Genomic DNA, 26,377 nt, shown 5'->3' with positions numbered 1-26,377 from the left:
CAACTTTACCATTAAAGAAGATTTTCAATTACAATTCAGTTGAGTGGAAGAAACATTTTGCTTTCTGTTTCCAAACTGATATTATCACTCATAAAGGGCTTGATTTCGATGTTGGGCGGAATTCCTTCCGCCCGATAACGACTCGGTCCTGGGACTGATCGACACCCGGTCAGCAGTCCTGACTGCCTCATTAGGATGCGACCAAACACTGTTTGGTCGCATTCCTATATTTCATTATGGAAGCATGCATTACGGCTGTAAACCGGCCGTAATGCATGCTCCCATAGTGAAATGGGAGGTGCGGTTAATCCCTGCACCCTGTGGCAGACATCATAGGTGCCCCCATGGCCTCCAACCAGAGGCCGTGCACCAAAGAGGTCCCTGCTGTGGGCCCCCAAACATTATTTTTGACATGGAATTCATGTCAGACAAACCAACATGAAAACCACATTGGAAACCGTGCATTGTAATCTGAAGGGAGAAAAAGGCCCACCCTTGAGATTACTAGCCAGCTTCCTACTGGTGGACGGGCTCTCCAAGCCCATCAGGAGCCAGCTGGAATGACCGTCTGGTTTAATTTCCGACCACCTCCATCATTATGAGGCAGTCGGAAAGCAAGCAGAGTGGCCCATTACAATGCGGACCTGCGGTTGGAGCCTTTACGGGCTGCATCATAATCGCCCCCTAAGTGTGATAAGGTAACCCTGTGTGTAAGAGATAACCTTACAACCGTGAAAACGGCTTTAAGAGTTTTTAATTTGTCAAGACACATAAAACATAAACACACATGTCCTACCATTTAATTCACATGTACCCTACCCTATGAGTGGTTATGGCCTACCTTAGGGTTTCCATATAAGTATTCAAAAGCAAGTTTTAGGCCTGGCAAGAGGCATCTTTTGCCAGGTTGAAATGGCAGTTTAAAACTGCTCTACAGGCTGCAGTGACAGGCCTGGTACATGTTTCATAGTGATAAATTTATACGGCGGCACAATGACTGCTGCAGCTTACAACTAGCATTCAATTTACAGGCTCTAGGTACATGAGGCACCATATACTAGGGATCAAAAAGGGAATTAAATGTACCAATCAGGTGTAGACCAATTTTGCCATGTTTAAAAGGAAGAGCACAAGCACTTTACCACTGGTTAGCAGGAGTAAAAGTGCACAGATTCCTACAAGCGAAAAAAAAACGTGTTCAGCAAATGAAGGCAAACATCTGGGGTGACCCTGTTGAAAGGTTCAGGTCCAACATACTCTATTTCCAGCTATGTAGGTAAAAATATCTATATCAATAAGCCAGTAACACTATGCCTCTTGAAGTGAGGAGGCAGGAACTAGTCTCCGCTAAAAGTGGAAAACAGTACGGACGCATCCTCACTAAAAAAGATTTTGATGCTCTACTGGTGTAGCACCAAAAGCAGCATGAAATATCTGCAGTGGTCTATGTTTAGACCTCTGGGGTAAAAATCTACTGAGCCAGTCAGATAAATAAAAAAAAAACTACTGGCCAGTCAGATAAATCAAACATGCTTTGGTATAGACATAAGCATTTTGTTAGGGTGCATACTTGCTATTAGTTGGGGGACATTATGTATTAGTCTCAGCTGTCCTAGACAGAAAGTCCCATAATATGAATTGCTAGCTAGGAGTAGAGTCCCTTTGCAGAACAGACCGTATTGGAAGGGTTAACCTGTATCCTCCAAAAAGAGTGTGTTATGAAAAGGAGCCAGAAAATAAAGTTTGAGATGCAAGTGCTTAAAGGCATAAACACTAACATTTTCAAAAGTTGATTCCACAAGACCACATCTCCCCTGCCTTGAAAGCCCTGCATTGGTTACCCGTTGCCAGAAGATCCCCATTCAAGCTGCTTTATATAAAGCACGAACTGATCCATGGAACAGGACCGCTCTTCATCAGGAATAAAATCACCAAACACATTCAACAAAGGAACCTCCACTCTAGAGTTGCACCTCGCCTCAAAATCCCAGGATACAAGAAAAAAACATGGGTAGCACATCCTTCTCTGTTCAAGCAGCAACATTATGGAACTCTTTACCCCCAAACATAAGTACCACAGATAACCACCTTATCTTCAGAAAATACTCAAGAGTTGGCTCTTACACACATAAACACCAAATACAAACAGAAATATACAGCATATCCCTCTATATACATAAGCATTTATTTGTACTATACATATGTACCTATACATTTGTATTGCTTTGTATAAATGTGTAGAATAATAAATATGATTACACTATATATATATAGATATTCATTAGTTCTGCTTAACAAATGTCCATATTAGTGATAGTTACATTATTCTATGTTTTTGCCGCGCTGGACTGCACCATCCCATGATCGAAGGAGAGGCTGCGTGGTGGGAACTATTCCACACTCAATATGCAGCACAGCTGCTGTGGCACAAAGAAACCAACGCCTCATCTCGAGTCCTATCAAGGAATGAAAATAGCTGCAAAGAATGCCTGCAGAACCTACTAAAGGTCCGGACTACACATCCCAGCATGCGTGAAACTATCAATTAATGAAAGCACTAAGCAACGCCCACTGAGGGCGGTCATAATATAAGCATGCTCACCTGCAATGACATTCGTGAAGCCGCCCATGAAGAAGAGGTTAATACCTCGAAACGCGTCGGGCACAAGACTTTTAATAACCAGAATGATCCTTTGGTTTGCCGAGTTTAAATAAACCGGATGGTTTACAACAGCTGCGAGTGCGTCCAGAATTGCTTTGGGGCGTTTTGTTGAAATACGTTTACGCGGCTGCCCTTGCCGCGCTGGACTGCACCATCCCATGATCGAAGGAGAGGCTGCGTGGTGGGAACTATTCCACACTCAATATGCAGCACAGCTGCTGTGGCACAAAGAAACCAACGCCTCATCTCGAGTCCTATCAAGGAATGAAAATAGCTGCAAAGAATGCCTGCAGAACCTACTAAAGGTCCGGACTACACATCCCAGCATGCGTGAAACTATCAATTAATGAAAGCACTAAGCAACGCCCACTGAGGGCGGTCATAATATAAGCATGCTCACCTGCAATGACATTCGTGAAGCCGCCCATGAAGAAGAGGTTAATACCTCGAAACGCGTTGGGCACAAGACTTTTAATAACCGGAATGATCCTTTGGTTTGCCGAGTTTAAATAAACCGGATGGTTTACAACAGCTGCGAGTGCGTCCAGAATTGCTTTGGGGCGTTTTGTTGAAATACGTTTACGCGGCTGCCCTTGCCGCGCTGGACTGCACCATCCCATGATCGAAGGAGAGGCTGCGTGGTGGGAACTATTCCACACTCAATATGCAGCACAGCTGCTGTGGCACAAAGAAACCAACGCCTCATCTCGAGTCCTATCAAGGAATGAAAATAGCTGCAAAGAATGCCTTCAGAACCTACTAAAGGTCCGGACTACACATCCCAGCATGCGTGAAACTATCAATTAATGAAAGCACTAAGCAACGCCCACTGAGGGCGGTCATAATATAAGCATGCTCACCTGCAATGACATTCGTGAAGCCGCCCATGAAGAAGAGGTTAATACCTCGAAACGCGTCGGGCACAAGACTTTTAATAACCGGAATGATCCTTTGGTTTGCCGAGTTTAAATAAACCGGATGGTTTACAACAGCTGCGAGTGCGTCCAGAATTGCATTGGGGCGTTTTGTTGAAATACGTTTACGCGGCTGCCCTTGCCGCGCTGGACTGCACCATCCCATGATCGAAGGAGAGGCTGCGTGGTGGGAACTATTCCACACTCAATATGCAGCACAGCTGCTGTGGCACAAAGAAACCAACGCCTCATCTCGAGTCCTATCAAGGAATGAAAATAGCTGCAAAGAATGCCTGCAGAACCTATTAAAGGTCCGGACTACACATCCCAGCATGCGTGAAACTATCAATTAATGAAAGCACTAAGCAACGCCCACTGAGGGCGGTCATAATATAAGCATGCTCACCTGCAATGACATTCGTGAAGCCGCCCATGAAGAAGAGGTTAATACCTCGAAACGCGTCGGGCACAAGACTTTTAATAACCGGAATGATCCTTTGGTTTGCCGAGTTTAAATAAACCGGATGGTTTACAACAGCTGTGAGTGCGTCCAGAATTGCTTTGGGGCGTTTTGTTGAAATATATATATATATATATATATATATATATATATATATATATATATATATATATATATATATATATATATGCCAATTCACTTCAAAAGATCGCGAGTGCGATTCAAACTAGCACAGCTGTTTCCTCCTCGACGAAAGCCAGTGAACAAGGGAGATTGCTCCTGAAACGCGTATGGCACGAAGGATTAAGCTGCGAGGGTCTCGCTGTGTGTGCTGCTGTCTTCCAGTAATAAAGATTGAAACTACGCTGGGTGTGGCGCCTTCATACTTCGGGTATCTACGATTGGCATATATGTGGTCTGCCCTGGCCACGAAGGTTGCCCCACTGCGTACCCCAGCAGGTCCACGCGCCTGTGAATTCAAAGAGCGCGAATGGAACGGCGTTTTCTCTGGTGAGACATGAACGAGCAGCAGCCCAGCCAGACTTTAACCAGCGACCTAATCGGATTTTAAATACTTCAGGGAAGTGAACGGCAATATCCACTTGGGATACAAGAACTTACCCGTACCACAATGACCAGAACACCTTGCAAAGACACGCCCATTGGGGCCTGATTCACTTCAAAAGATCGCGAGTGCGATTCAAACTAGCACAGCTGTTTCCTCCTCGACGAAAGCCAGTGAACAAGGGAGATTGCTCCTGAAACGCGTATGGCACGAAGGATTAAGCTGCGAGGGTCTCGCTGTGTGTGCTGCTGACTTCCAGTAATAAAGATTGAAACTACGCTGGGTGTGGCGCCTTCATACTTCGGGTATCTACGATTGGCATATATGTGGTCTGCCCTGGCCACGAAGGTTGCCCCACTGCGTACCCCAGCAGGTCCACGCGCCTGTGAATTCAAAGAGCGCGAATGGAACGGCGTTTTCTCTGGTGAGACATGAACGAGCAGCAGCCCAGCCAGACTTTAACCAGCGACCTAATCGGATTTTAAATACTTCAGGGAAGTGAACGGCAATATCCACTTGGGATACAAGAACTTACCCGTACCACAATGACCAGAACACCTTGCAAAGACACGCCCATTGGGGCCTGATTCACTTCAAAAGATCGCGAGTGCGATTCAAACTAGCACAGCTGTTTCCTCCTCGACGAAAGCCAGTGAACAAGGGAGATTGCTCCTGAAACGCGTATGGCACGAAGGATTAAGCTGCGAGGGTCTCGCTGTGTGTGCTGCTGTCTTCCAGTAATAAAGATTGAAACTACGCTGGGTGTGGCGCCTTCATACTTCGGGTATCTACGATTGGCATATATGTGGTCTGCCCTGGCCACGAAGGTTGCCCCACTGCGTACCCCAGCAGGTCCACGCGCCTGTGAATTCAAAGAGCGCGAATGGAACGGCGTTTTCTCTGGTGAGACATGAACGAGCAGCAGCCCAGCCAGACTTTAACCAGCGACCTAATCGGATTTTAAATACTTCAGGGAAGTGAACGGCAATATCCACTTGGGATACAAGAACTTACCCGTACCACAATGACCAGAACACCTTGCAAAGACACGCCCATTGGGGCCTGATTCACTTCAAAAGATCGCGAGTGCGATTCAAACTAGCACAGCTGTTTCCTCCTCGACGAAAGCCAGTGAACAAGGGAGATTGCTCCTGAAACGCGTATGGCACAAAGGATTAAGCTGCGAGGGTCTCGCTGTGTGTGCTGCTGTCTTCCAGTAATAAAGATTGAAACTACGCTGGGTGTGGCGCCTTCATACTTCGGGTATCTACGATTGGCATATATATATTACCTACTGGCGGTCGCCAGTAGGTAGTTATAGTTAGGACCCCTTTTCCATAGGAAATCCGCAACATTCTATTTTGAATAACTTTGGCGCCGGTCGATGAATCCTCGCGAATTTCTCAAAATAGGTGGGGCGCTACGCTCCGCTCCTACCCTGAAAGTCTCGGGGGGATTCGTCAAGCGGGGGCTGAGATAAAAGGGGGGTCCCAAAACGCGTTTTTCCCATGCATTTTTCCATAGGACCTTTAGAACGAGCTACAGCCTGAACGGCTGAACAGAATTACTAGAAATTTGGCAGAGAGGTAGTCCCTATGTCAAGGAAGTGCCTTTTGTAGGTTTGGTGTAAATCTGTTCAGTAGATTCTGAGAAAATAGCCTTTAAATCAATATATATATCTGAGCCCGCTTACGGTACGCTTACCGTACGCTTACCGTACGCGTACGGTGGCGTGCGCGAGCGCGATTCTGATTGGCTCTTAGATCTTAGTAAACATTCGAATCGGCCGAAACCAGGAAGCGGCGTCCGCCATTTTGTCTCTCGCACTGAGTGTTATTTATCAAACATGATGCCCAAAAACATGTTACGGGGCTGTTTTGACAACTCCCTCCCACATAGTCATGTTGAGGGAGTCCCCAAACATCCCCCAAGAGCAAAAACGGTTTTATTTTTTTTTCGGCAATTTCGCCGAGTACGCTTACCGTACGCTTACCGTAAGCGTACGGTAAAAAATAGAAATAAAAAAAACACTATCCACACTTACCCCACCCCCTGTGCTTTTGGTGGTCGTAGGCCACCAAATGTACAGGGCTTATGACATCAGTAAAAAAACTATATTTTGGCAACATGAAATTATAAAATCGAAATAAAAAAAACACTATCCACATTGACCCCACCCCCTGTGCTTTTGGTGGCCGAAGGCCACCAAATGTACAGGGCTTATTAAAGTTGATAAAAACCGTGCACGGAACGCACTGCGTTAAGTGGGCGCGCACGCCTCGAATGGCGTAAAGTAACTTAGCATTTAAAAAACCGTACAAATTCACTGAAAAAACCATAGGTTTCACACACGTTATAGTTAGGAATTAGCATTTAAAAAACCTTGCAAATTCACTGAAAAAACCATAGGTTTCACACATGTTATAGTTAGCGGAAATTTTACTGATAAAAAACCAATGAAATTGCCCCGTTATAGTTAGTGCTGGCAACTATAACTCACGCGACCGCAATCTTCTGCTGATGACATATGTGTCTTTATAAAAAAAAAATATTTGTAATATATGTATAGCTAAAAATGTATGGAAGAAGACATGGGCAAATAAGTGTCTAAATACAGTATTAGCATCAGCAGAGGATTGCGGTCGCGTGAGTTATAGTTGCCAGCACTAACTATAACGGGGCAATTTCATTGGTTTTTTATCAGTAAAATTTCCGCTAACTATAACATGTGTGAAACCTATGGTTTTTTCAGTGAATATATATATATATACATAAACACTCGATGTCAACTTGGAGCGGAGCACTCACGGCGGGTGCCGGTTTGCTGTAGTGGGTGCCTCTATGTATTTTCACTCAATTCCTTGAATAGCAAAGAAATACCGCACTCACAGGGGGCGCTTGAAAACTTTATTCAGCAACCAACAGCAAACAAATGCGTTTGGGGGAAAAGCGTTCCTCGGTGTTCATGACTCACCGAAGGAGGCATGTTTAAAAGGCATTTCATTAGTGCACTGAAATCAAGAAGGGACAAGCACTCTCCTTCTAACGTGAGTGCCATCTTGAAGTTTTGAATAAATATACATTTCATATAGAAATACACAATTTATTGACAATATACTTCATTATTCACATGATTATGGTCAGAGTTAGTACTTATAAATCAGCCTCTTGCCAATTCAATCAATTCAGCCGTGTATCAGCTGTACTCTACTATACCACATAGCATGTTGCTAGATCTAGCCGTGGATCGGCATAAGTCCCTTCCTATGCAACCCCATATTCGTGCACTTGTGCATTTGCTTAAATCCCATGTATTGTCATCAAAAGTTCAAAAAACATTAGATACTTTAATATCTGCAAACTCACGAAGCACATGTGTCAACTGTAGCTGTTGCAAACTAGAAGCCTATATGTACAGCTAGTTCTTCCCCACTGTTCATTCCCCTTGGAAATTTTGTGAGCAGATCTATAATGTACCGTGATTCTAGTCTCCGTAATTTGCGTAGCCTATCTCTCCCTCGAACATTTATTGGAACACAATCTAAGCCAAAATACTGTAATTGATTTCTATCACTCTGATGGAATTTGGCAAAATGGTGTGCCACAGGATATGCAGCATCCAACTTGTTGATGGCTCTTAAATGTTCCAATATCCTGATCTTCAATTGATGGTTTGTGCTACCTATATAGCGTAACCCGCATGGGCACACCAAGCAGTATACCGCATATGGTGTACTGCAGGTTATAAACTTAGCTATTTCCTTTGTTTTCCCTGTATCTGGTATCTTATACGACAGTACCCTTTGCTGTTGGAGCATGATTTGCAACAACGATGTAAGTGGTATCAGTTCCTAAGAAAAAGGGATGGCATGTAACAGCCAAGTCGGCTGTAATCAGTGTGTGGTGTCTCCAAGTAGACTTGAGTGTGCAGAGAGGAGAGAAAGAGTACTCCTGTATAAATCTTGTGGTGCCCTCACACACCCTTGCGAGTGTATAGCATCATCATTGGGCAGGTGCTCCTCGTGGGGGTGGAGCTGCAGTCCCTCACGGGCCCGTTTTAAGGGGCTCTCTGGCGGAGATCTTCTAGGAGTTGCCGCATTTGTGCATGAGGGTGTGTGGGTCGGGAAGTGGTGGTAAGTGAAAGATAAAATGACCCAAAGGACCAAAACAGTTTATTGGAAAGTCCTTTGAATCAGGATAAAAAATGTCACGGGGATGGAGATGCAAAATAATGCTGGAATGAGAGGGGAAACTAAGCAAATAAGATCCCGCTGCTCTCAACCCGTGTGGTGAGTATCGAGAGTGTTAAGTGTAGAATGGGGTCGTCATCTTTCGCGCTAAATATTGGTCCCTAATGGATCCTATAGCGCTTCATCAGGACTAGTGAGAAAGAGTGTAGATATGGGAATGGGGAAAAAGACGCCCTATATTTCCATGTGTCCTTCTTATAGGTTACAATACACAGGTACTGTCATTGGGACACGTAGTTATGCGTGTACCCTGTTCTCAGCCTAAAGGAGACAAAACAAGGGGGGGGGAAAGGAAGAGAAAGAAAACGAACATCATCACACATCCATAGAGTAGTGCTAACTCATAGATGTGCTAGACGCACATGTGCCAGTGCACCGGTGCGGGGTGCATACTGGGAGCATGCACAAGCGTAATTAGTAGGGTGCTAATTCCGCATGCTCTTTAAAGAACGTGCTCGACACACATTGGTAGCGAGAATGTCGGATGAGATCAGTGTCGTCCTAGGGTCGAGAGAGTGATGCTGGTAGGATTAGTTTGGTTCGGGCTACTAAACGGCGGTCGGAGTGAACTATACTTATTAAGCAACCGTGGTGATCATAAAGTAAAAAATGAGGGTGCATTGTGATAAGAAGAGTATCTCGTAAAGGACGCTGTTCTAACATGAACATCCCTAAGTATGCGCTGTGAGCGAGTGGTCGCATGGTATCTAGGCACTAGAGGACACAAGCGAGCCTCCCGGCGTCGTGGAAGGGGCGTGTCATGAGCATGGCAGGGAGTCCAAACTTCCGAAATGGGTGTAATAGTAAATTGAAGAACCCATGGGTAGCGTGACCCTCCAAAAACATGCATTATACATACGAAATAAAGCAGTAATACAACAATTAAAAAATTTGTATCCTCCCTCAATAAAGGATGGGTCTCCTCAGCAGTGCCGTAGGAAGGTAGAGGCAGCTAAACGATAAAATAAGAAGAAGAAGACAGAGCAGGGTTACTGGGAACAGTAACTCCGAAAGTGTTACCTTAGTGCTTCTTCTGGTTGCCAGCAGCGGGAAAGAAAAATGACTCACTTCGCGCTCTTCCTTTGTGCGGGACAACCTACCCGACATCCACGGATGCTGGAAACAATGACGTGGAAGGTCTTCCGTTAGATATAGGACTGATAATTGGTTGGAGGGAAGGTGTCAACGTCATACATAAGTGCGGGCGTGGGGCAGCCGGTACAGTGGTACAACTAGGCGGCCATATTGGAAAGGTGTACTGGGTCATAGTAGATAATGGAACTAATCCTATATGACATTGTTAAAAATCTAAACGAATGTGTATACGTAAGTGGATATCTGCGTATCCTAAGGCGCCGGGGAGTCGCTGATTTAACAGCCGGAAGCCATTTGTGGGAAGCAAAAGGAAAAAAGAGATACGCTGATATGGGGCAAAGTGGTTCCTTCATGAACAAGGTATTCCATACACTGGGCAATGACGGGGTATATAGACATGAACAACAGCTGGAAATGCTGACTGCCCTGATAGGGATCTGACAGTGACCTAATGAGAGCAGTGGGGCGCATAATATATCCCCAACAGAGTGGTGTGTGTTGCTGGTGATATTGCTAATAGGATTGGGAGGCATCAGCGCCCGTGTGGCGTGGTGGTACATATAGAGGACTGAATGGTGATCATAGCAGTGTTATTCCACCCTCGCCTCAAAAAGTTATTGAAAATGCCGTGCACCCTCTTACTATGGGATGCTGCCCTGTTTGTTGAGGCACATATAATATACGTACGTGAATGGTGCCCACTCTGTATCTTTAAATATATGGTATCGGTTGTGTGTGGATTGACTAGAGTCATGTATTGATGTATCACTAGTATCACGCTGTGTAGGTTGGAAACTATATCTCGGTAAACAACCCAGATCAAACAAAAACAGGTGTGATTCTGCATGTTAAGCGAGTCGCATGAGGGATTGATGGGGCCTGTATCATGCGTAAGGTAAAGTTCATTGAGTCAGATCGACCCAGGGTATCTCGTCGTTAAGACCTCCCTAGTCACTTTTAAGTCTGAAAACCCATCGTTGTTCACGTTTGAAAAGGGCTGACGCTGTCCAATGAGGGTTTGACTCTATGACAGTCCACCGTAGGCTTTCTGGGGGATGATTTTTCTCTAGAAAATGGCTCTGTAATCTCGTTGCAGAGCGTTTGCATCGAATGGTGCTTTTGTGTTCCCCGACGCGTATCTTCACTGATCGGACTGTCATCCCTATATATTTGGAACCACAGGGGCATGTGATCAGATAGACGCAGTTTTTCGTGTTGCAATTCGTATGGCGTCTTTGCTACCAGGGTTTTGTTAGTCCCAGATCAAGTTCTTTAGTCATGCTGGTCTGGGGACAGACTGCACATGAGCCACAAGGATAGTGGCCTACTACAGGGTGTAGTGTCCAGTGTTGGTTGTTGGCTGATCGTATTCTTGGGACATGTATGTATCAAGATGTCTCTCAGGTTCTGCGTCCTTTTAAATGCGAACAGAGGTATTGGACCTGGTGAAAAGTTCCCTGTTTCTAAAATCCTCCAATGTTTCTTTATAATTTTTTGAATTTTGTTCGAGTTGGGGGTGAAAGATGTGACACTCGTTAATGTGTCTGTTTTGGTTCTTTCTCTGACTTCTAGCAGGGCTTCTCTGTGATTATTCCTGGCTCTCTTCCGAGCCTGTCTTATAATTCTAGGTGGATAGTCTCTTTTGATCAGCTTGTCAGTTAGAGTCTCGGCCTCTTTCTCAAACTCTTTAGTAGTGTTGCAATTTCTCCGAAGGCGGAGGAACTGGCCCACAGGTAAGTTGTTTCTTAGTGCTTTCGGATGGTGACGCTATATTGATGATATCATCATTTTCTGGAAAGGGGACGAAGAGACCTACCATTCCTTCTTCACTTGGATCAACACTACCAACCCCTTCCTCAAATTCGCGGGTTCTCTGTCACCTGAATCGATTCCCTTCCTTGACCTGTTGATTTCCCGCGAAGATGGTACTCTCAAGACCACCAATTATAAAAAACCGACAGACAGGAATAGTCTGCTCCTGTTTCAAAGTCACCATCCAAAAGATCTTATGTGCTTAGTTTCCCCTCTCATTCCAGCATTATTTTGCGTCTCCATCCCCGTGACATTTTTATCCTGATTCAAAGGACTTTCCAATAAACTGTTTTGGTCCTTTGGGGCATTTTATCTTTCACTTACCACCAATTCCTGACCCACACACCCTCATGCACAAATGCAGCAACTCCTAGAAGATCTCCGCCAGAGAGCCCCTTAAAACGGGCCCGTGAGGGACTGCAGCGCCACCCCCACGAGGAGCACCTGCCCAATGATGATGCTATACACTCGCAAGGGTGTGTGAGGGCACCACAAGATTTATACAGGAGTACTCTTTCTCTCCTCTCTGCACACTCAAGTCTACTTGGAGACACCGCACACTGATTACAGCCGACTTGGCTGTAACATACCTTCCCTTTTTCTTAGGAACTGATACCACTTACATTGTTGTTGTACTACCTTTTGGAGCATTGGTTCAGGACCTCTCTCTAACTAGCTCCGTGTCCCCCCCGCTTTGCACCTACTGCAGGGAAAAAAATCCCTTCATTTATTTTAAAGTGCTCATTCTTTGTGGTGCTTTCTCTAGATGGCTTCTTACCAGCATATCTTGTAAAGAACTAGCTTTCTTAAAAGTTACTAAAGGATAGGCCGGAATGTCATCACAGATAACACTGTCTGTTTTCAAAATATGCCAGGTTTTTTTAAGCATATGTTTCAAATGGTTAGCTTCTGATGAATAAGGGGTAACCATCCGGAATTTACCCTTATTATCCTTCCCCATCTGTTTCTGTTTGTCCATCAAGAGTTTATCTCTTTGGATCTCTCTCACCTTCTGCAAAGTTTTTGTTAAGGCTACAGGCTCATACCCCCTCACAGTAAATCTGGCAATACACTCTGTGGCAGCCGCCTCAAAGTCCTTCTCTCTAGTGCTGTTTCTCTTTAATCTGAGAAGCTAGCCATATGGAATGCTTTGAATGAGTTTGAGTGGGTGGTTACTGGTGGCAAACAATGTTGAATTGGCCGCTGTGGATTTGCGGTATAATGCCGTGTGTATATTTCCACCCTCTACAAACACCCTCAGGTCCAGGTAGTCCACTGCCACTGGACTCACTGTTCCCGAGAAGTGTAGGTGAAGGTCATTATTGTTGAGGGCATCAATATATCCAAGAGCCGGTCCATTGTCCCTTGCCACACAATGAACAAGTCATCGATATATTGATACCACTCTACCACTCAGCCACTGCTTTGACCTGTATAGGTTTTGGCACCCGCTCCTCCCAACAGCCAACAAACAAGTTCGCATAACTGGGAGCAAAGCAGGTGCCCATCACCGTACCAGATGCTTGTCTGAAATATTGATCCTCAAAAAAAAAATATTATTTGCAAGACAAAACTCCACAAGCTCTATCAGCATTTGATTGTGTTCAGAATAATGTAACTGACATTTCTCCAGATAAAGCGGTGCAGCCCTTAAGCCATGCTTATGTTCTATACAAGTATACAGACTTGTAATATCCAGCACCATTAAAAGGTAAGTAGGGTCCCATATTATCTTGTTGATTTTGTTCAAGAAATCCTTACTGTCTTTGATATAAGATTCAAACTGTACCACAAAAGAAAATAAGAAATGATCAATAAACATTGATAGGTGCTCGGTCAAACTGTTCAAAGAAGACACAATCGGTCTGCCAGGTGGATGCAGGCCGTCTTTGTGCAACTTCGGGATATGATAAAAGGTGGGGACCACTGGATTGTTACTGCGAAGGAACAAATGTTCTTCTGTCCCCAACATTAATTTGTCATACCACTTGCGGATTAATTCGTCATACAATTTGATGCTTTTCTGATAAACGTCACTCGTTAATTTCTCATAATATTTTCAATCCGAAAGTTGGCGCAGAGCCTCATTGCAGTACTGTTCCCTGGTTTGGAGAACCACATTTCTGCCTTTGTCAGAAGGTTTAATTATTACAGACCCATCCTTCATTAAATTCTGTAATGCTGTCTTTTCCGCATTTGTTATGTTACTCCTTACTTGGTGCCCAGTCTTCTTTGACCTAAACCTTAATACGTCATTGACCATGGCCTCCGAGAAGACATCAATTGTGTCTAATGGCATTTAGGGATTGATTGAAAAGAGATGTAGGCTTGAATGGGCTCTCTTCTCTTTCTTGTTCAATGTCTACTTTCTTCTCTCTTTATGCCATGTTGTCATTGGCAGCTGGATTATCCTCACGTTCTAATCTGAGGTATTCTAAAAGTTCAATTGCTGGCAAATCCTTACCAGTTAATGTATCTGTCAGTCTTAGTGACCCTATTTTAGGATCCTTGATATTCGACCTCAGTTTAAAATACTTGTGTAATTTCAGTTTACGTATAAAGCTGAAAAGGTCAATTCTGGTTTGAGTGTACTCCAGATGATTGCTAGGGCAAAATGTAAGTCCCAGACTCAATACCTTAATTTCAGTGTCCGTGAGAGATTTCTTTGTGAGATTTACCACCGTTAAATTTGTGGTATCTATTGCCGCTTGCTCGCTTTTTTGTTGTTGCGATTCACCCATTGTGGTGCTTTTCCTCTTCCTGCCCCCGCCTGCTCATCGCGTTTTTCTGCGCTTCCTTCGGGTGGCTTGTTCTTTACCCCCCGTAGCCATGATTGGCGAATTATTTGAAACTCGTCGTGAAAAGGAGTCGCTGTTTTTCTCCTTTCCACTGGTCTTCCTGCTTGATCATCACTTGACTCATTTTCTGTTAGATCTGATTCAGAAGTTTCCACTCTTTGTGATGTCAGCTGTTTAGATCTCTGATTTAATTCCTTTCTTGGACCATCAAACTTGCGGGCAAATGTTAAGATTCTCCCTTGTAGGTAATCGTTCTCATCCCGAATGAATTTCTCCTGTTTCCTGGTTTTGGTTTTCTGTTCATATTTTAGCAGTCTTGCCTTCATTTGCCCCTTAAGTTCTTCCACTTTGTTCTTATCTTCTTCTTTAGCCAGTTCTTTTTCTAGATCCTTAATATACAATAATGCCTTTTCGCGGTCACGCCAGGCATATTTCACCAGTATCCCCAAGGTCCCTTGACAGTACTGTGCAGTGTGTCCCGCCCAATCTGTGAGAAGCTGCGGGTCCAGATTTTCATATGATGGGACTGTGTACACCCGTAATCCCCTCGGGACCCTGTTCTCATCTATGTAGCTCTGTAGACTATTGGCCTCCCACCACTTGCGGGTTTCGCGTTCATATAGCCGCTCCAGTTTCAACAAAAGTTCATGGAGTTTACTTTTCGGTTGTCTGGGGTCCGGCATGGTGGAATGTGTCCCTCCCCCATGTTTTTTTAACATATCTTTGGTCACCTCGCGGCGCGTTGTCTCGCAAAACATGCCCCCTCCGTAAAGTCTCTGTGTTGCCGTATTAGTTCTCAGCACCCCCCTACACCCTGCCGCTTTCACACTGCTGCTTGTTTAATTAAAATTAGCACAGCTCACCGGTGGTTGTATCCTCAGTCTCCCGCTCTTATCCAGATGTTCGATACGATCCACACTTGAGATCCTCCTTCGTGCTCAGCAGTTGCAGCGGAGCTTCCGTTTATAGATAAACGGTCGATGTCCACTTGGAGCAGAGCACTCACGGGCGAGTGCCAGTTTGCGGTAGTGGGTCCCGCTATGAATTTTCGCTCACTTCCTTGAATAGCAAAGAAATACCGCACTCACGGTGGGCGCTTTAAAACTTTATTCAGCAACCAACAGCAAACAAATGCGTTTCAGCGAAAAGCCTACCTCGGTGTTCATGACACACCGAAGGAGGCATGTTAAAAAGGCATTTCATTTGTGCACTGAAATCAAGAAGGGACAAGCACTCTCCTAACGTGAGAGCCATCTTGAAGTTTTATATAAATATACATTTCATATAGAAATACACAATTCATTGACAATATCCTTCATTATTCACATGATTATGGTCAGAGTTAGTACTTATAAATCAGCCTCTTGCCAATTCAATCAATTCAGCCGTGTATCGGCTGTACTGTACTATACCACATAACATGTTGCTTGATCTAGCCGTGGATCGGCATAAGTCCCTTCCTATGCAACCCCATATTCGTGCACTTGTGCATTTGCTTAAATCCCATGTATTGTCATCAAAAGTTCAAAAAACATTAGATACTTTAATATCTGCTATTCAAGGCATTGAGCGAAAATATATATGTATATATATATTCACTGAAAAAACCATAGGTTTCACACATGTTATAGTTAGCGGAAAATTTACTGATAAAAAACCAATGAAATTCCCCCGTTATAGTTAGTGCAGGCAACTATAACTCACGCGACCGCAATCCTCTGCTGATGCTAATACTGTATTTAGACACTTATTTGCCCATGTCTTCTTCCATACATTTTTAGCTATACATATATTACAAATATTTTTTTTTCATAAAGACACATATGTCATCAGCAGAAGATTGCGGTCGCGTGAGTTATAGTTGCCTGCACTAACTATAACAGGGGAATTTCATTGGTTTTTTATCAGTAAAATTTCCGCTAACTATAACATGTGTGAAACCTATGGTTTTTTCAGTGAATTTGCAAGGTTTTTTAAATGCTAATTCCTAACTATAACGTGTGTGAAACCTATGGTTTTTTCAGTGAATTTGTACGGTTTTTTAAATGCTAAGTTACTTTACGCCATTCGTGGCGTGCGCGCCCACTTAACGCAGTTCGTTCCGTGCGCGCACGGTGCGCTTCGCGCACCGTGCGCGCACAGTGAGCACGCGGTGCGCTTCGCGCACCGCGCGCCCACTTTACGCAGTTAGTGCCGTGCACGCACGGTGGGCACGCGGTGCGCTATGCGCACCGCGTGCCCACGTTACGCTAGATGGGCCCTGTACGCACGATGCGCTTCGCGCACCGTGCGCACATGGAGGACATATGATGCACTTTGTTTTGAAAGGTAATATTTAAATTTTTCGTATATGTTATAAGCCATGCACAAATGCACACATTTGCACACGGGGTGGGGAGAGTGTGGATAATTTTTTTTTTTTTATAATTTTTTACCGTACGCGTACGGTAAGCGTAATCGGCGAAATTAGCGAAAAAATAAAAATTCCGTTTTTGGCCTTGGGGGATCTTTGGGGACTCTCTCAACATTGCTATGTGTGTGGGAGCTGTCTAAACAGCCCCTTTACATGTTTTTGTGCTTTATATTTTAAACATCACTCTCAGTGCGAGAGAGAAAATGGCGGCCGCCGCTTCCTGGTTTCGGCCGATTCGAATGTTTACTAAGATCTAAGTGCCAATCAGAATCGCGCTCGCGCACGCCACCGTACGCGTACGGTAAGCGTACCGTAAGCGCACCGTAAGCTGGCTCAGATATATATATTGATTTAAAGACTATTTTCTCAGAATCTACTGAACAGATTTACACCAAACCTACAAAAGGCACTTCCTTGACCTGAGGACTACCTCTCTGCCAAATTTCTAGTAATTCTGTTCAGCCGTTCGGGCTGTAGCCCTGTCTAAAGGTCCTATGGAAAAATGCATGGGAAAAACGCGTTTTGGGACCCCCCTTTTATCTCAGCCCCCGCTTGACGAATCCCCCCGAGACTTTCAGGGTAGGAGCGGAGCGTAGCGCCCCACCTATTTTGAAAAATTCGCGAGGATTCGTCGACCGGCGCCAAAGTTATTCAAAATAGAATGTTGCGGATTTCCTATGGAAACGTGGTCCTAACTATAACTACCTACTGGCGACCGCCAGTAGGTAATACATATATAAAAGCAATTAATTTAAAGTACAACAACACTTGAAAGCTGGAGTTTATTTAATGCATCTTTAATCTACATATACTACCTCACATTATGCATCTATATTCTTTCCAGTTACTTATGGTTCTATATATTTATTACTATTATTCTAATTCAGCACATCCAATGCACTATCCTATTTCCCACCCTATACCTCTCTCAATATATTCTCTATCTCAACTCTCTGATTCACTTCAAACCTCTTTCTGCTGTATATTGCTTTGTTTGCCATTTTGTCCTGTCCCCCTCCCATAACCTCTCCTTTCCCCGTCATCAGCTGTACGTTCTGGAATGTTGACAAACGACAGCTGATGACTCCAGAGTCTTTCTACTACTCTTTACAATGCACTGCCATTTTTCTCACCCTATACCTCTATCTATATTTCCTCTGCCTCCACTCTCTTATTCATCCCAATACCACGATCCCCAAAATAACCCTTCCTAGACTCTAACCCTACTGTACCCCTCCTTGCATCATCTCATACCTCTTTTACTATCCCAATCCCCCAAAACAAGCCTTTCTAAACCCCTCCCTCAGACTCTTCCCCCTCCATTTCCCTTTTACTCATCTCAAGCCTCCTCCTACAGCTACAAGCTCGAAAACAGACAAACAAAAAAGAGGGTTTCTACATCCTTCCATCTTCTATCCCTCCACAACCCTTTTCAATCCAAATCAGACTAACATGTCCACCACTCAAATTAATTTCATATTTCACTAAACTAATTCACACTAATCATTTATGGGTTCTGGAGTAGCATGCTTCTCGCTGAAAAAGCTCTTCAACACCTCATCAGGGTTAGCAAGTGCTGCATAAATGGAAACCTTTTCCCCTCTTCTATCCCTCCACTATCCTTCTCAACCCAAATAACAGACTAACATATACACCACTCAAATTACTTTCATATTCCTCTATATTAATTCACTGCTAATCCTTTATGGGTTCCGGAGTAGCGTGCTACTCACTGAAAAAGCGCTTTGACATCTCATCAGGGGTAGTAAGCGCTATATAAATGTATTTACAGTAAAATACTTATGCCAAAAAGTCAGTATTCATTTTGTATCTTTAAGAAACATTATATGGGTGGGTTATTTTTAAGAACAAAAAAGCTGTAAATCCAACAACATGTCTTAATGGCAAGGTAAAACAAATGTATGTGAACATGAAATTAGTGAAAAGCACTGAATCTTTCAGCTAGGCTAAGGCACCCAAACAGTATACACTTCCTAAGCCAAAGCCATAAACCTACTCTTATAATGTCATTGATCAGCAAAGAAAATATATAAACATACACACACTGACTGAATTACAAGGTCAAGGACAGGTCTCACCTACCGTCTAACAAAAGGGCTACTTCCTTCCCTGTCACCAAATCCTAATGGGGTAATGCAACTATCCGCCATGGCCTTGATAGTCAGCCCACCCAAGTGATGTCAAACAATGAAAAGTTCAATAATGGCAATTGTTCTAATAGTTAAAGCTGCATAAAACTATAACTAAAGTGGAAAAATGACAGCTGCTTTTGCAGCGAGAAGGCTTTCCTCCCTACACTGTGGGGGCATATTATATTAAATATAGAAAAAGGGAATATTATTTATTGTAATTCAAAGATTTATCTCCACTCTTGAATCACTGAACAAAGGAGACTCCCGAACTGCAGGGAGCTAAGATTTATAAAACGCTGTTCCTGTTGGTTAGATGACTGGAGTTATATCTAAGGGGCATATCAGCAACAACCGGCGATAATTATCGCTCAGCGCTCTTAGCGTGAGGATAATTATCGCCGGGTACCGTGGATTTTTATCGCTGAGATAGCGTGCTATTAGCAACGCTTATCTCCTCAGCGATAAAATCCTCACCCTACCTGCCTAACGTGAGATTATCGCTGGAAACCCAGCGATAATCTCACGTTAGCTTGCTGATAGGGACTCACAAACTTAGCCATGATATCCACCTTCCATAGGATATCATGGCTAAGTCAGTCCTGAAGCAGGCGTAAGGAAAGTAGCGATAACAGGGGTTATCGCTACTTTTCCTGACGCTATGCTTCATAGCGTGGGGTTTGATGATAGGAGAAATGTCGCTTAGCGACATTTCTCCTGTCATGTTAGGTCAGGAACGCCCACTTTGCATCTCATTAGAGATGCAAAGCTGAGCGTTAGGAATCCTGACGCTAAAGCAAGGTTTCACGCGTTAGCGTGGCCTTGCTAATTAGGCGATAAAATTATCGCCGAAAACGGCCTCAAAAGCGGCGATAATTTTTGATCGCCACGTTGTAAATATGCCCCTAAGTTGTTTAGAAACCGAGGGGCATATCAGCAACAACCGGCGATAATTATCGTTCAGCGCTCTTAGCGTGAGGTCAGGAACGCCCACTTTGCATCTCATTAGAGATGCAAAGCTGGGCGTTAGGAATCCTGACGCTATAGCAAGGTTTCACGCGTTAGCGTGGCCTTGCTAATTAGGCGATAAAATGATCGCCGCATTTCGTCGAAAATGACCGCAAAAGCGGCGATACACTTTTATCGCCACGTTGTAAATATGCCCCCGAGTTACTCCCAAATGTAAGGACGCGATCACGCTTTATCTATCCAGGAAAACATTGGAAAGTAAACATTTCAAAATGTAGTAGTTTTTCTTTCGCTGTCCAAGGATTGTTCCCCGAATTATCTCTGATAAGTGGGATGGGTTAATCAGTTTGCAGTGTTAAGGGCCATAGGCATGGACACCTAAAAACGCACACTAGGACAGACAGAAAAGCATGCGTAAACAACCATTATGAGACTGCAAAAATAACATGGTTACATGACAGTATTATCCTGTCATTAACTACCCCTCACTGTTTTTCTATTTGAATATAGAATTCTCGCAGTTGCAATTGGACACAATTCACAATTCTCTCCACGAAAACACTGCTGGCTTTATTCTTCTCGCGTGGAGGGGATGCCAATTTTCTGGCACATAAACACTCAACAGACACTTGAGCGATGCCTGCAAAACACAGTTTTACAGATACCTACATTTCCTCGAGGTGTTTCCACAAAATATTACTACCTGTGACAGTTGTGTCTGGATCGTGGGGGAATTTCACACATAACTGGCCAGAGGCCAACCATAATAGGCCTGTACCTGCAAGGTATCACAGAACACTCTGGAACAAACTGCCAGAGCCCAGACCTGTCACAACCACATTCCTGGGCATTGTGTTCAAACAATGTAAAAAGTGTGTTTGAGGCTGTATGGCTCAGCATTCCCTGTAGATCATACTTTAAAGACAAATGGCCTTTGTTTCTGTAAAAGACTTAGGAAATGGTGGATGGATTTTTTAGAGTTAACAACTACGTCCAGTGTTGCAATCTACATCCAAGACTAACTTTCATATTTTTCAAAGCAGGTACTTTTTGCCATTTGGCTAGACACAGATCTCTGAAATGGCAGGAAGGCCCAGATGGAGCAGGTGTTTGACCCGGACTCTGCTGCACTTTATTTAATTCACACCCATTTTGTGAGCAGGGGACGCAGGTGCGAGATCTAAAAAAATAATCACCTTTGGAATATAGGGGGTCCAGCCGGATTCCTGGTCCAGCTGCTATTCTTGAGCCACATCTTTGATCTGAGACGAATCATCTGATCTGGCTTCCAGTAGGGTGTGCAAGCACAGTTATCTAGCAGGGGTGCCAGCACACGTTCACTGTGCTTAACTTTGCCCCAGTCGCGGCTCGTAGTGGGAGTGCTGCGGGGCGGGAGAGGGGCAGGGTGGGGGGTAGTAAACTCCGACATATATGGCCGAGCGGAGCTAAGTACATAAAGAAATAAAACGAATTACATTGCACGCGCTGCAACGCAAATGGAGTTGCAGCTCGCGCAATGTAATTCGTTTTATTGATTTATTTGTGTACTTACCTCCGGTCGGCCGTATGCTGGAGTTTACTACCCCCCACCCTGCCCCTCCACCGCCCCACCCCACCATCCTGCAGCACTCCCACTATGAGCTGCTACTGCAAGTACATCCCTTAACAGAAACAGCACATCAACTCCTTTTGTTTTATTTCTGGAAACAGAAAAAGCTCATTCTGAGCACAGCTGGAGCATAACACCGTCTGTCCTTCAGGTAAAGCTAAAATAATCCCACACTTCACTTCAAAAGTTGACACACTGACTAGAGAAAAAGGTAGATGCGCACAAGTTTTTAGATTTTCATAAGCTATGTATGTAGTTTAATGCATGCTTTGAGAGAATATCAGGAAAATCAGTCTATATGCAAGTATACTCAAAATAACCATTTATAAAAACACACTGCAAACAACATTTTTTTTTAAGACTTAATAGTTGTAGGAAATGACCATCTTTAGTGTGAATTCCCCCAATGTTTGTCCTATTTGTATGGCTGGAATTATAACTGTACACTGTACCCTGTTAAACAGGGGTAAAGTGCCTGTCCTCCCTTATCCCTGATTGACATATTCAACTTGCCTATAAGTCCTTAGTAAATGGAGCAGAAATGCACCCAAGCCCAGAAGTAAAATAACACATGTGAGCTGCAGAAGTATTGTGCCATCCAGAGTGGGTCTGTAAAACATGGCTTCAGACCCACCATTTGTAGCCTGACTGTAGCAGCCTAAAAAACTGATGCCACACCTGTCAAAATGATCTTTTTTGATAAATGGGAAGCCTGGCTTTTAAATGTTAAAACCCCACCCCTATGTACCCTCTGTTGCTTTCAAGGTAGGGGCCTGAAGGCTTTCTCCCTCAGTGACATTCCCCCAAAAGGAATTTTCACTGGCAGGATGGTAGCTGGATCCTAAAAAATGGCAAAGTACAGATTATCAACTTAAATCTGCAAGTTTTGACAAGACATGGCTAGAATAGTCGTTCAAATTCTATTTTTCGTATGCATTAAAACCCAAATTATTGGAGTAATTGGATTTATATTAAATATAGAAAGTTAAATCAGCTCCTGAAAGCGAATCTACATTAGCATGCCAGCAGCTGCCCAGCCAGTGCTTAACCCTAATGAGGTGTGAAAACTGCCCCCAGAGCATGACAAAGGCTGAGACTGGGTCACAAAATCTGCTGAGCATGGGGCATGTAATCCCTATCAGCTCATGAAAGGTAGCTGGGGAGATTCCATGAACTTAATAAGCTTGAAAGAGGCAAAGGTGAAACTTGCCCATTCATACTTTAATGCAAGGCGAGACCTGAGAGGGAGAAAGCCTTTGTTCTCAAGGTCCACACTAGCCAGGTCGACTCCAAAACCACCGGGAGAGAGGCTACCCCCAAAATGAGTTTGGAGTGGACATGGGAGAGAGACTGCTCATTTCACTGGCCACATCTGTGAGTGGACCCAACGGCCCTGCACAATAAAGAGGGGTTCCCTCAATTTGGATTTTAGGAGTAAGGAGTACTATGGTATTATTTGTGGTAGGGCAAAAAATAAATCCTGAAAACATGGGCTGTGTTATTCCTGGGAAAAATTAACCCATTGGTTAGGGAAGGGCCAAGAGTCCCTCACACATACTGGGTAGTGTCAACCATAAATTTGGAATCCCAAGGAGCCCTCCTCAGAATTTTTTTTCTGGGCCTACAGAAGATCAGAAGAAGTCTGGTACCTGCTTGCACTGACACGAAAGAGCCTCGAAGGACAGGACCTGCTCCCTCTTGTACCCAGGACAAACAATTGCACTTCAAAGGTCAGTTGACTGACCTCCTGTGTGACACGAGGGTCACAACAAGCTGCAAGTGACCTTTTTCTTGAAGTGACCAATTGCCATTAGCAACTGGGCCGGGACTGGATCCTGCTGGTAGCTTCTACTTGAGTGAGTTCTGCCACTAAGCTCCGACCCTTAGGTCTTGGAAGCCTTAGAAATGACTCAGAGGAGCTGGTAAAAAAAACCTGAGAAACATCCATTTCATGTATCTGACTCACACTCCATAGTGGTCAGCCTCAAATCATGATGAAAGTGTTTTTTTAACGGGCATGTCCTGCCAGTGTTCAGCACCAGCCTGATCTGTGACTGTGATTTTTGATCTATGCTTCAAACCTCATCCCCCAAGAATGAAAAATTCAGAAGAATCAACAAAGTACAAAAACCTAACTGGTAAGGTTTAAGGTGATAGCTGTCTGACCTGGTGGCTGATGGAAGGATAGGAGAGGTGCCCGTAAAACAGGGATTACCAGGGGCACTAGGATAATGAGGACCGACAGGACAAGGAAGACAAAGACTAGGAGTTCAGTAGCAGAAAGTCCAAAAGGCCCAGGATCAGTTATGGACAGCGCAAAAAAGTAGCAAAATTATACTCGTAGTTTGTGAATACCAAACAGTTGTAAAGGTAGGTAAATGTACAATTTTGTGTACGTTTACACTTGATGCAGTAACTTTACTACTGTTTTTATACTAACAAACAATTCGCGTAATTTTACTGCTAGTAATTTTTTGAGTAGTAAAATGACACTTGTAAAATTACTAGTGGTAAAATTATACACTGAATACCAAAACAGTAGTAAAGTTACTACAGCAAGTGTAAACATACACAAAAGTGTAAGTTCACCTTTGTCAATCAGACCATAGGTTGAGAAATAAGATCTGCATACAAACTGTTTTATGTATGTTGCATTGGTTGAAACACTATGGGCCTGATTTAGATTTGAGCGGATGGGTTACTCTGTCACAGCGGTGACGGATATCCCATCCACCGGGATACAAATCCCACAATATCCTATGGGATTTATATTTCAGCGGATGGGAATATCCATCACCGTTGTGCCGGAGTAACCCGTCCGCCAACATATAAATCAAGCTACACATTTTCTAACATTGTCTTCTTTTCTGCACAATAACATTGTTGCTGTGACCTTTTGCACATATTTGTTTGTGACAATGTTGAATTAGTTTATGTGAAACTACTTCTTTTTAAACATCTGGGTTCGTGCAACATTAACACAATGCCTCGAATACCAAGTACAAGGTCTTTACGCACAATGTACAAATGTCGTTCTATCTTCGTCCAGGGGGGAACAGGGCTATCTACAAATCCATAACATTGCTAATCTATAGGTCCATCGCAAGGATGCTTTTTATTATAAATAATAAGCATCTAGGAGGATTAGCTGAGGATGCACTTCAGCTGAGACCGGGGGACCCAGCATGCTGAGACTTCACCAAGCAGGGGTCTGACATCACCGTGAGAAGTGTAGAGTTCATGACCAGGACGGGGTCATACATTCTCTCCTGCCAGGTAATGAGGTTGGATCATCCCTTGGGGGGCAGTCTTGGTTCCACACCTACATAGATTATAGACACATACAGAGGAGGGTTTTGCATAGTAGAAGTAAACCTCATTACTACCTTATATTATATGTCTGCATATATATACTGTCTTAGCACCCTGGTGGAACTGTATCTGCTATTTACTCTTTTAGTGCTTGTAATCACCTTCATCTGCTTCTGTCTTCTGATTATCGCTGCACATGTATTCTATACAAGATTAATGTTTATTTAATAGAAATATTTAAACTCCCCACTCTGTATTCTATATATATTTCTCTGAGAACATGTAACCATGAGTGACTGAACGGAAAGGTTCTAGATCTGTTACCACGATCCCTTAGGGGTCAGGGTTGTCATGTCGGGTGTTTGCCAGAAACTATTCACTCCCTTTTTCGGGTTGGGGCTTATGGTGGCATTGAGAGCTAGATGGTCTCTAGGCCAATATATTCTGTGGGGTGCCCGTAATCAGTCTAGGTACCTCACCCGAAGTTTATGTTGGCAAACAAATGAGCAGACTCTACGGATTAGTGGGAACTACATGACAAAGGATGATCTATATCAAAAATATATTTGTACCTTGGTAAATATCATCAGTGTTTAGCCACTCTGCTCTTCAGATTCTAGGAACGAATTCCTGATTCAGTTTTGATTTGAATGTACATTTTTCTTCATTGGATTTGGTGATTCCAAAGGTTGAGCTCCTGGCTCTTAATATTTGAATGTTGAATTATCAGCAAATATGTTTCACTCAAAATAATTTGCCTTTTCAGCTTTGCTATGTTCTGTTATGTTATACCTATTTGTATAGCTCACTAATCACCTGTGAGGGTATCCATATGCTTCACAGGTAGGTAGGTTGTGGACTCTCAAGGAGAGATTTCTTGAAGAGCCAGGTCTTCAGCTTCTTGTGGAACTCAAAAAGTGATGTGGAGGCTCTGATGTGCTGTCGCAGGTCTACCCAGGCTTGTGGGGAGAAGTTAGAGAAGGCACACACTCTAGTTCTGTTTGTGTGTATGTGGGTCACATGTGCTGGTGGAAGTCTGGCTTCAGTGTCTAGAGGGGTGGTGAAAGTGTATGTGGATATTGTGGTATGCATCCAGAATGCCTCCGCACGCCTGATCCTCGACATCCCTTGCCGCAGCCACATCACACCCCACTTTAGAGATCTGCACTGGCTGCCCATCAACAAGAGGATAACCTTCAAGCTCCTCACCCACGCACACAAGGCACTCCACAACACCGGACCTGCATATCTAAACAGACAACTCAGCTTCTACCCCCCCACCTCCAGCACCTTGAGCCCCTCATGGGTATGTAGTGCGCTTTACAAATGCAATGATTGATTGATTGATTGGTAGGTAGGCAGGAACTG

This window comes from Triturus cristatus, chromosome 10 (genome assembly GCF_964204655.1).
Source record: "Triturus cristatus chromosome 10, aTriCri1.1, whole genome shotgun sequence".
Classification (NCBI taxonomy): domain Eukaryota; kingdom Metazoa; phylum Chordata; class Amphibia; order Caudata; family Salamandridae; genus Triturus; species Triturus cristatus.
The sequence above is the reverse complement of the archived record's forward strand: the minus strand, read 5'-3'. Positions refer to the sequence as shown.